We start from the raw sequence: 10,574 nt of genomic DNA on the forward strand, positions 1-10,574 counted from the left end.
AAATAGAACCTAAAATTAGATAACATTTTAAAAACATTCACATGTTCATATGTTTATCCCCGCTTGTTGGAACATCAGGGTTTTGAGGGCACGGCGGAAAGCACAGAGATCAGGGATATTTCGTATCTCGGGGCAGTTCATTCCAAAGGGTTGGAGCCCCCACAGAGAAAGCCCTCCCCTTGGGAGTTGCCAGTCGGCATAATTTGACTGATGGTACCCTGAGTAGTCCCTCCCTGTGAGAACGAACTGGTCGGTGGGAGGCTATTGGTGGCAAAAGACGGTCTCCTAGGTACCCAGGTCCTAAGCCATGGAGCACTTTAAAGGTGATAACTAACACCTTGAATCGCACCCGGAAGACCACCGGGAGCCAGTGCAGCTTGCGTAGGAGAGGTGTTACATGGGCGTAACGAGAATTTAGAAATGACATCAATGCAGGTCCTATGACGGTCCCACAGATTCCTTGGCTTTGTTTACATTCTACTTAGCATCCTCTTTAGCCTGCCTCTCAGTAATATATTAGAGTTTGAGGGAATGGTAAAAGTTCAGAGAGAGAGAAAATGGTGACTTTCCCAGCAAATGTAAATAATTACATTGCACACTTACCAGAAAAGGGGGATTATGCTTAATGTAACATTGCTACCATTGCCACAAATAAGCATTCCTCAACCTACTTATATCTTCATATTTCAGTGTTTATAGAAACAATATGTCATATTGCTTAAACCAGGCCTTCAAGTGCCCTTATGCAGGTATCATTCCAACAAGAGGTGGATATTTTTCACAATGTCAAGTAAGATCTCTGCAACCTTAAACCACTCGATTATGCTACTTAATAATTTGTTGGGTGACCTACCTCAGCCTTCACCTGTAATTTGGGAGGGGTGATGTTTTTCTGTCTTGCAGCTGAGTCGTAATTCTCTAGCCTGCCTTTCTTAGCTGCCCCTTTGATTTAGTAGATCAAAGCATTGATGTTGCAATTCTGGGGAACTTTTGCTCTGAGAAATAAATCATATGGTACTATCAAAAGCAACACTGATAATCCACATTCATTTCTTTTTTTCCCCTTCAAATTCCAAAAGGTAAGTATGAAAAAATCCTAAAGTAATACAGTTATTGTGATTATAGTTGAACAGGGTTAATACTTAACAAGTTCAGTATATATGATATTGAAGATGGCTGAAAGAGACAATTTCCAAGGTTCAGACACTGAGCCAGAGGGCTGAGTATTGTATACACACTGATAGTTCAAATTCCACATATACAAAATAGATAAATAGGCTTTGCGTAAAGAAGCACATATAAATTGTCATTTAAATTCCCCAGTTAGGGGGGAAAATTAATAATTTACAATCTTCTTTCACTATTTACTTAAGTGTGCGATATCAACACAATCACAAGCAACAGCTTTAGAATACATTTGCATCCACAGGGATTTGAATATCTTTGTTTAAAAACCAAAGTCTAAATTGGCTGAATTCTATGAAGTGCATCAGTGAAGTGCATCTTCAACCTGGATGATTATGTCCCTACACCTATCCAACTCAACACAAAGACTCCTGCACGTCTAACAACTGGTAGCCTGAGGAAATCAATATAAATAAAATGTTATACATGCACACTATTAAACTCACTTTACTCTGACCTTGAAATACAGCAAAACATTTTCAACGAAGTCCCAAAGCTGCTTTTTTCAAAAGGCAACTGGACTTTCTTGGTATTTTCTTTGAAAATGTTTCTTCTCAGTCAAGAAGGTTCTTCAGTTCTTGGATGAGAAGTGAAAGATTTTCAAAGAAAAAACAAACAAATCCAGTTGCCTTTCAGAAAAAGTACTTTTAGGCCAACCATGACCTAGATCAGGGGTGTTGAATTCAAGGCCGTGGGCCAGATCTGGCCTGTGGGGTGCTTAGATCTGACCCATGGGGCCGCCCCGTAAACAGCGAAGGACCAGCCTGCGGTGCCTCTGCCAGTGAGCGCTTGGGCCACCACAAGTGCCCCCGACATGAGTGACATCAAGCTGGCCACGCCCACCCTGGCCACAAACACACATACCTGCTCCTTGACGTCAAACACAACCCTAATGTGGCCCTCAGTGAAATTGAGTTTGACACCCCTGACCTAGATGATTGAGATTCCATAGACATTTTCAACCAAAGTACCACAAATGAGCTAACTTACAGAATTTATCCAAAAGCTGGGGCCCATGACTCCTATAGAACTGAACATTGGCAAATTTAATAAAACATTTTATGGCAGAAACATGATCAAAGAAAAGTTTATGACAATTCAAAATGTTAGAAAACATTTCCCGTGCTGATGCTTGTGCTATACAGTTCAACGTGGACTATTTTCAAGGCAGATACATCTCTGAATGTACCCCAACTTTTCCAGTGAAGACAGTAGATTAGAAATTCTGCCGTTGTTGAAGGCTCTGAGGAAGGAAACATCTCTGAAATGATGATTCAAGGGTTTGTTGGAAGGAAAATCCATCTGATTCAGTTACAAGCTGGGAGAAAGAGGCTGTGAACAATATGTAGGCTGATTGGAAAGAAAGTTTAATGATGAAGCAGAACCACCAACCACATGTGATTTTGGGACAGCTGGCAAAATGGGAGTTGAGAGGGTAGATTTTTATACCTTCTGTGGACTTTGTATTTGAGCTTCCTGTTCCTGTGTAAGAACATGTCCTTTAATATTCTATTGGCTGTTGTCAGATGCCTATGGGGGTCATGTAGGGGTCATAGCTGGCTCTATAGGCAAAAAAGGAAATGCAAATCCTAGGTCTGGAACGGCGAACCTATGGCACACGTGCCAGAGGTGGCACATGAAGCCCTCTCTGCTGGCACGTGTGCCATTGCCCAAGGTCAGCTCTCTGTGGCGTTTCTTTCGTGAGCTTCTATTTCCCTGCAAACAAGCTCACGAAAGAAAAAGCTCTTACCTCTTCCCCACCTCCTGCCGGCCAGCTGGTCTTCAGGTCTCTGCTGCGCATGTGGACATGTCCGCGCATGTGCATGGTCGTGCATGTCTGCATATACGCACATTTGTGCATGTCATGCATGCACACATTCACGCACGTCTTTGCATGCGTATGTTCATGCAGATCCTCGCATACGCACACTCACGCATGTCCACGCATGGATGTACACACCTTTCAGTTTAGGCATGTGCACATGCGTAGTTTGGGCACTTGGTGTCTAAAAAATTTGCCATCATGTCCTAGGTGTTTGAGCTAATTTGATCAACCTTTCATTTCTTGCTTATCTGAGTTTCTGTCTTGGCCCAGTCTTTCTGAATGGATTACCAAATCTGCATTTCTAAAAGCTGGCCACCTCAGTTTCTGCTTGGAGTGAGGGAGACTGGTGCTGGTTTCTGCCTCCCTTAAGATTTTTTCCCATTTCTCCTTTAGGGGAAATATTCTATCCTGCCTTTTTTTTAAAAAAATATTTTCCAAAGCATTTCATTCTTCTAGGGTGGGGTGGGGCTTCCTATAGGACCATGGGTTACCTAGTAAATAATAATAACAGAATTTTGAAATCCTAGAAGCCTTTCCCCTTCTTTCTTATATCAGAGGGAGTTTCATCTGGATCAGGGGTCAGCAATCCACGGCTCTGGAGCCGCATGTGGCTCTTTCATCCCTCTGCTGTGGCTCCCTGTTGCTGGTTGGCTCCACAATTGATAGGGCTTTCAGTTAGGACAGATAGAGGGAAAAGGATCCCGCACTAGGAGGAGACTCTATGGTGGGGGAACCGGACTTCCGGTCAGCTCCAGAATTGAACGGGGGCATCTGGTTAGGGCCTTTGTGGCTCTTTGAACGTTTAAGGTTGCCGACCCTTGATCTGGATCATTAAATTGCTCATGCTGTCTTGTCTTTGCAGACTGAGCTCACACTTTGCAAATGGTCTGCATCTACCTTATCCGAGGTCATCTCTGCTTCTCTACAACATAGGAAACTTAGCTGCTTTTATACATAGTAATTGATGGAGGACTCCCTCAGTGTCCTTATACTTCCTCCAAGTGATTTAAGTTAGTGACCATCAGTGCATTTTGGGACAGTGAAGTCAATTAATTATGTTCTTGTTGAAGAAACATTTTTTTATCCATCAAGAAGCTCAAACCATTAAGCCTAACTGCATCTCAAATCCATTGATAATTTTGACCAGCCTTCTGTATACCTTTTCAGTAGTAGAATAGCCTTTAGAGAAGTGTTTTTCAACCTTGGCAGTTTTAAGATGTATGGACTTTAACTCCCAGAATTCTCCACCCAGCATGCTGCCTGGGGAATTCTGGGAGTTGAAGTGCACAAATCTTAAAGTTGTTAAGGTTGAAAAATGCTACTTTAGCCTCAGAGCAACCAAGGCAATGCAGAACTGAGAATGTAGTTGCACCAGCAATTTGTATTTTTATAGAAGGGTTTGCCTTAATTTCCACAGTGTGCTCAATTATGAATGTCAGAATTAAGCACTCCAGAAGTGCAATTATAAACAGTTTAGTAATTTTTTAATGTTATATGCAATTCTAATTATTATCCAGTTTCACTTACAATGTAAATTATCTGCACTACAGTTTTGAATCAGTTCCTGTAGAGTCCAGGAGATGGTGCCAGAGAATTACAGTACCTTATTTTATTTTTCTGTCTTCCGTGAAGGCCCTGACACACCCAAGAATATACTGTATACCTTCTACTTTTTGATGATTTAAAGAAGGGAACATTAAAAAAAATTTTTTTTTGTTTACTTGGTTTTACATATTTCAATGAGGCATGTATTGCATTTTTTGAAATAGTTGGAGCAAACTAGGATGATGTTACCTTTGTGTTTCATTATAGTTTTACAGCTATAACATCTGATTTTCATTTGCACATTGCAGCCTGGAACAAGTGGGGAACAAAGCAAAGGAGACAAAAATGTGAGAATGCTGTACCTTGTGCCAGTGAATAAATGTATTTATTTAGACTGCCTTTATTTTTTTAAAATAAATAATTAAAGACAGCAAACATACCTAATACTCAGTGGTGGGTTGCTCCCGGTTCGCACCGGTTCGCAAGAACCGGTAGTAAAAAATTTTAGTAGTTCGGAGAACCAGTAATAAGATTGGCTGGCCACGCCCCCGAACCGGTTCCCGGCACAGTCGCCGCTCGCTTATCCCGCCCACCATCATTGCCTGCAAGCAGCCAGGCTGCCTGCCTGCCTCGTCACCACCACCATGAGGAAAGGCCCCAAAGTTGCGCTGCCAGGGATCCATGTGGGCTGCCGCAGGGAGAAGCCAGATATGGCTGGGGAGACGCTGCCCGGAGCTGAGCTCAAGGCTGGCAGGAGGAGGAACGTTGCCTCTTAGCCAGCTCGAACTGTCTACTGCCGCAGCCTGCCGCCATCCCCTCTCCTCTGCCAGCTGCTTCTATGCGAGAACTGCTGCCGCCAAGGGCGAGGGGGCGGTGGTGGGCAAGGATGGGCCGTCCGGGGCTTCCTTGTCTCCCCACCCGAGCAGACTTCTGGCATAGCCCCAGGCCTCTGGAGGGAGGGAGGGAGGGAGGGAGGGAGGGAAGCCCTGGCCTGCTGCTCCTGCCACCGCCACCCCCTTGCCCCCAGCAAGAGCGGTTCTAGTGTTGCCGCTTGTCCGGCAGCACTAGCAGCAACTGCCGGGGCAGAGAGGGCGGGGCAGGCTGTGGTGGCAGGCCATTCTCGTAACAGACAGGCTGCTCCTGGAGCAGCTAGGAGAAGGAGAAGCTGCCAGCGGGGAGGCGAGCTGCCCCAGGAGGACCGGAGGAGAGCGTAGCTTCTCACTCATGGAGAACTACTGGTGGGGAAGTGGGCGCGGTAAGAAATGCGCGAGCCAGGAAGCGGTTATGCTCCCTGACTGGAGAGGGTTGCACGTTCACTCCAGCAAAGGTTTGTGCAACTCTCTCCGGTCAGGGAGTAAAAAATTTTAGAACCCACCCCTGCTAATACACCTTCCTCCTCCTATTTTTCCCACAACAATCCTGTGAGGAGGGTTTTGGCTGAGAAGGAGTGGCTGCCTGAAAGTCACCCAGCTGGAATTGGGTGGAACTAGAACTCACTTGTTTCTTAGTTTCAAGTCTGAAGTACAATTTCTACCCAAATTCTCATTCTTGCAGGCTTGTACTATATAGTCCAAATAAATCTATCGTAACTGGGATGATGGTAGCACTACTCTTTATCTGAATCGAGTCTCTTTCAAAGCTCAGGATGTTATTAATCAGTCAGAATTGTTTGTAATCTGAATCTGATCCAGTTAATCTTGGCTCTAAATAAGGAACCTTGCCTGCTGTTGAAGTAAGGAAGGCAAAGCTTATAAGACGCCTGCTAATGTTTCTTGCAGTTGTAGGTGTAGTTCTTGATTTTAGAATGGGTAGAAAAATAAATTTATCATGGAGATGCAAACCTTAACTTGATCTTTTGTTTTTCAGCAGGACCATATCCTGATAGAACATATCAAACCGAGGATCAGATGACTGTAAAGTTTTCTCAAGGGAGCTGCCTTCTCTGTTTACCAGCCCCCTTGCCCCTTCTATTTTATTATTTATGTAGATGCTTTTAATTAAAATGAATAGGAAACTGGCAGGCTGCAATATACAGCACTGGCTTCTAACATTTTGTTCATTTATAATATAGCCTCTGGAGACTGCATAAATCTCGGAATATAAAATGGTGAAGGACTGCAGCCCAGAATCTTGTTAGTAATATACTATTCTGGTCTGAAGAGGGGAAAAAAACCCCCAAAACCAACAGTGAAGAACTGTTTGGAGCATTCTGAAGGCTAAAGAAAGTGGTGGGGATAATCTCTCCCCTCCCCCACCACTTTTGCTGACTGGAAACAATTTGTAGAACTCAGCATGGCTGCCATTTTGTGATCCTCAGGACGGCTGCTATTTTGTGAAAAAATACTATGGCTTCTTACATTGATAGAGGAGAATATTTGTAGCTCAGGATTGAAATGAGGGGCCCTTGGTCCTCTCTGGGTTGTTTTCTTGCAGACCAGAGGTGGGTTTCAGCAGGTTCTGACCAGTTCTGGAGAACCGGTAGTGAAAATTTTGAGTAGTTCGGAGAACCGGTAGTAAAAATTCTGACTAGCCCCACCCCCATCTATTATCTGCCTCCCGAGTCCCAGCTGATCGGGAGGAAATGGGGATTTTGCAGTAACCTTCCCCTGGACTGGGGAGGGAATGGAGATTTTACAGTATCCTTCCCTTGCCACGCCCACCAAGCCACACCCACCAAGCCATGCCATGCCCACCAAGCCACGCCCACAGAACCGGTAGTAAAAATTTTTGAAACCCACCACTGTTGCAGACGTTTCATTACCAAACTAGGTAACATCATCAGAGCACCAAGGACCCCTCACTTCCTACATTCTATTTCTATTTCATTGTTCTGCTTTAGGGCAAAATGACTGGGTGCAAACAATTCACAAAGACACAGTTGCTGTGATTGGATTATATGCTATGCATTTATTAACCAACCAACCGAATTATGGCATAACATCATAGCCTGGTTCCCCTCAAAGGTTAAGACAAAGGCTGGGGTTCCCGCAGCAAACTAAACACAAACTGTTCCACCCAGTTTTAACTTACGTATCTTGGGTATATCTAATTTAAAAAGTATCATTTGTGGTTTATTGTTAGATGTGAAACACACAAATATGTAGCTTTGGCTCTTTTCAGTAACTGTGACAGAGATCTAGGTGACCTAGTGGATCACCAGTATGAGCTGCCAAAAAGGCCAACATAGTCCTGGCTACATCAATAGTATCAAGATAACATGAAGTGTTAATACTGCTTTATACAGTAATGGTAACACTACAGCAGGGGTGGGCTGCTGGGGCTTCGCAGGGGTTCGGGAGAATCTCTAGCTAAGATTCTGTGCAGTTCAGAGAAGCCCCAAATCCCACTCCTGGCTGACCCCTCCCATCCCACCCTGCCCCTCCCAGGAGTCTCCACGTGGCCTGTTTTGGATGCAGGTAAGTGCAGGGTGTGCGAGGAGGCTCAGGGAGGGTGAAAAACGGGCCTACCGGAAGTTCGGGAAGGCTGGAAACGGGCTCATTTCCGGCCTCTAGAGGGCCTCCGGAGCCTGGGGAAGCCATTTTTGCCCTCCCAGAGGCTCAAGGAAAGCCTCTGGAGCCCGGGGAGGGCGAAAAGCCCCCACCCCCGCCATGGTGCAGGAGGCTGACTAGGCCACGCCCACCATGGCCACACCCACCCAGCAACCGGGCAGAGAACCCCTTGCTAAAATTTTTGAAGCCCACCCCTGCACTACAGTTGGGATACTGCATCCAGATTTGGTCACCATGATACGAAAAAGATGTTGTGATTCTAGAAAAAGTGCAGAGACGAGAAACAAAAAGCATATGATGAATGGTTGCAGGAATTGGGTATGTCTAGTCTAAGCTAAGGGCTAGGGGTGACATGATACCAGTCTTCAGATATTTGAGAGGCTGTCACAGAGAAAAGGGGTTGACCTATTTTCCAAAGCACCTGAGGGTAGAACAAAAAGTAACTGATGGAATCTTATCAAAGAGAGATCCAATCTAGAATTAAGGAGAAATTTCCTTTTGTTGAGAACAAGTAATCAATGGAACAATTTACCTTCAGATGTTGTCGGTGCTCCCTCACTGGAGGTGTTTAAGAAGAGATTAGGTAACCATTTGTTTGACATGGAATAAGGTCTCCTGCCTGAGCAGGGGCTGGACTGGAAGACCTCTAAGCTCCCTTCCAACTCTGTTATTCTGTATTGTGTATTTTCCTCAATAAATAAAGAAGCATGTTTTTGATTCATTTATTTAATTGGGTTCCCTTTGTCTAGTTTTCAGATTTATATGGAGAACACATACTGTATGTTAGATCATATTTATGCAGGTATATTGAAAATTAAAAGGCGTTCACAAGCGTTTAAGGATCACTGTATGTATATATCACTCTTATTTCCTTCCTTTCTCTGCTAATTAACAAGTTCTGTATTCTGTACAGATGTTTGCCTGTATGTGAGACTTGACTGCTTCTGGTGACTGGCAAGTCTTAAACCTAGACTTGAAAAATAAGTCCAACTCTAGTGAACAATAACTGAAGCTAATCAGACTGTAAATTTTGTATCCCCCCCGCCCCCCAGAAAACAACAACAACAACAACAACAAGAGCCTTGGTGGCGCAGCAGACCAAAGTGCTATTAAGTAGCACCAGCTGCCTGCAATTACTGCAAGTTCGAATCTCACCAGGCTCAAGGTTGACTCAGCCTTCCATCCTTTCGAGGTAGGTAAAATGAGGACCCGGATTCTGGGGGCAATAAGCTGACTTTGTCCATAAAAAAAAAGAACACCGCTTTTGGGGGGGTGAAAGCCCTACTAAGCAGGTATATGCAAAAAGTATGAAGGCTATTGCTTAATGCATTGTAAGCCGCCCTGAGTCTCCGGAAAAGGGCGGCATATAAATTGAACCAATAAATAAATAAATAAATAAACAACAGCAACAGAAGGAAAATGGAGTGATTTATTTGAAACAAGGACTAGAAATTCAGAGCAATCTCTGATAAGCAGACATGGTTAAAATTGCATTTTTTTACATCCTTGACTCATCCAAGATGCGGCAGGCCTGGGTCAGTAATGACTTGTTGCCAAAACTCTACGCCCAAATGAACTGATATCTAAAATATTCTCAGAAAATATTTGTATTTAATCATGACACACAGAAATAATGGCAAACCAAATTCCCCAAAGGAATAATTAAAAAGCAGTTTCTAAATAAGAATCCTGAATCTTTTGCCCAAGGGGGATGCTTTATGAGTACATGTAAAGCAGAGAGAGAAACAATAAAGTGGAGTGGAAGCACATATTAAATTCACTGGGATGATTTATCTTTTTATCTATGATGATCTGTCCCTAATCTGGCTTTTACCCTTATTACTGGTCATTCTCTTCTTCTCTTTCCTTCCACCTTTCCCAGCATCAGAGCTTTCTCCAGAAAGTTGGCTATTTGTATAATGCGCCCAAAGTAGGATAATTTAAGATAGGTCATTTGGTCCTCGAATCGGAACTCTGGGCTGATTTGCTCAAATATCCACACATTTGTGTTTTTTTTCTTTAGACATTACTGCCTCTTGTCAATTTACTCTAATTTAAATCCAACAAAGATAAAAAAAAAAAATCTAGCAGATTGCCCACACTTAGGAGGTGACAATTAACACATATTGCTTGTCCTATGAAGCTCAGATGGCACTCTTGTATTTCTAAGGCCAAGTGTGGCCACTCTTTGGAGGCAGAGTGCTAGAAAATCATCCATCAAATTCTCCTCATCAGATGAAGCACAGCAGGACAGAAGTTGTTAGGATGACAATGCGACTTAACCATGTCGCCACAATGTAAAAAAGATGTGGAGACTCTAGAAAGAGTGCGGAGAAGAGCAACAAAGATGATTAGGGAACTGGAGGTTAAAACATATGAAGAACGGTTGCTGGAATTAGGTATGTCTATTTTAATGAAAAGAAGGACTATGGGTGACATGATAGCAGTGTTTCAATATCTCAGGGGTTGCCACAAAAAAGAGGGAGTCAAGCTATTTTCCAAAGCACCTG

This window comes from Pantherophis guttatus, chromosome 1 (genome assembly GCF_059756535.1).
Source record: "Pantherophis guttatus breed Tessera chromosome 1, ASM5975653v1, whole genome shotgun sequence".
In the NCBI taxonomy this organism is placed as follows: Eukaryota; Metazoa; Chordata; class Lepidosauria; order Squamata; family Colubridae; genus Pantherophis; species Pantherophis guttatus.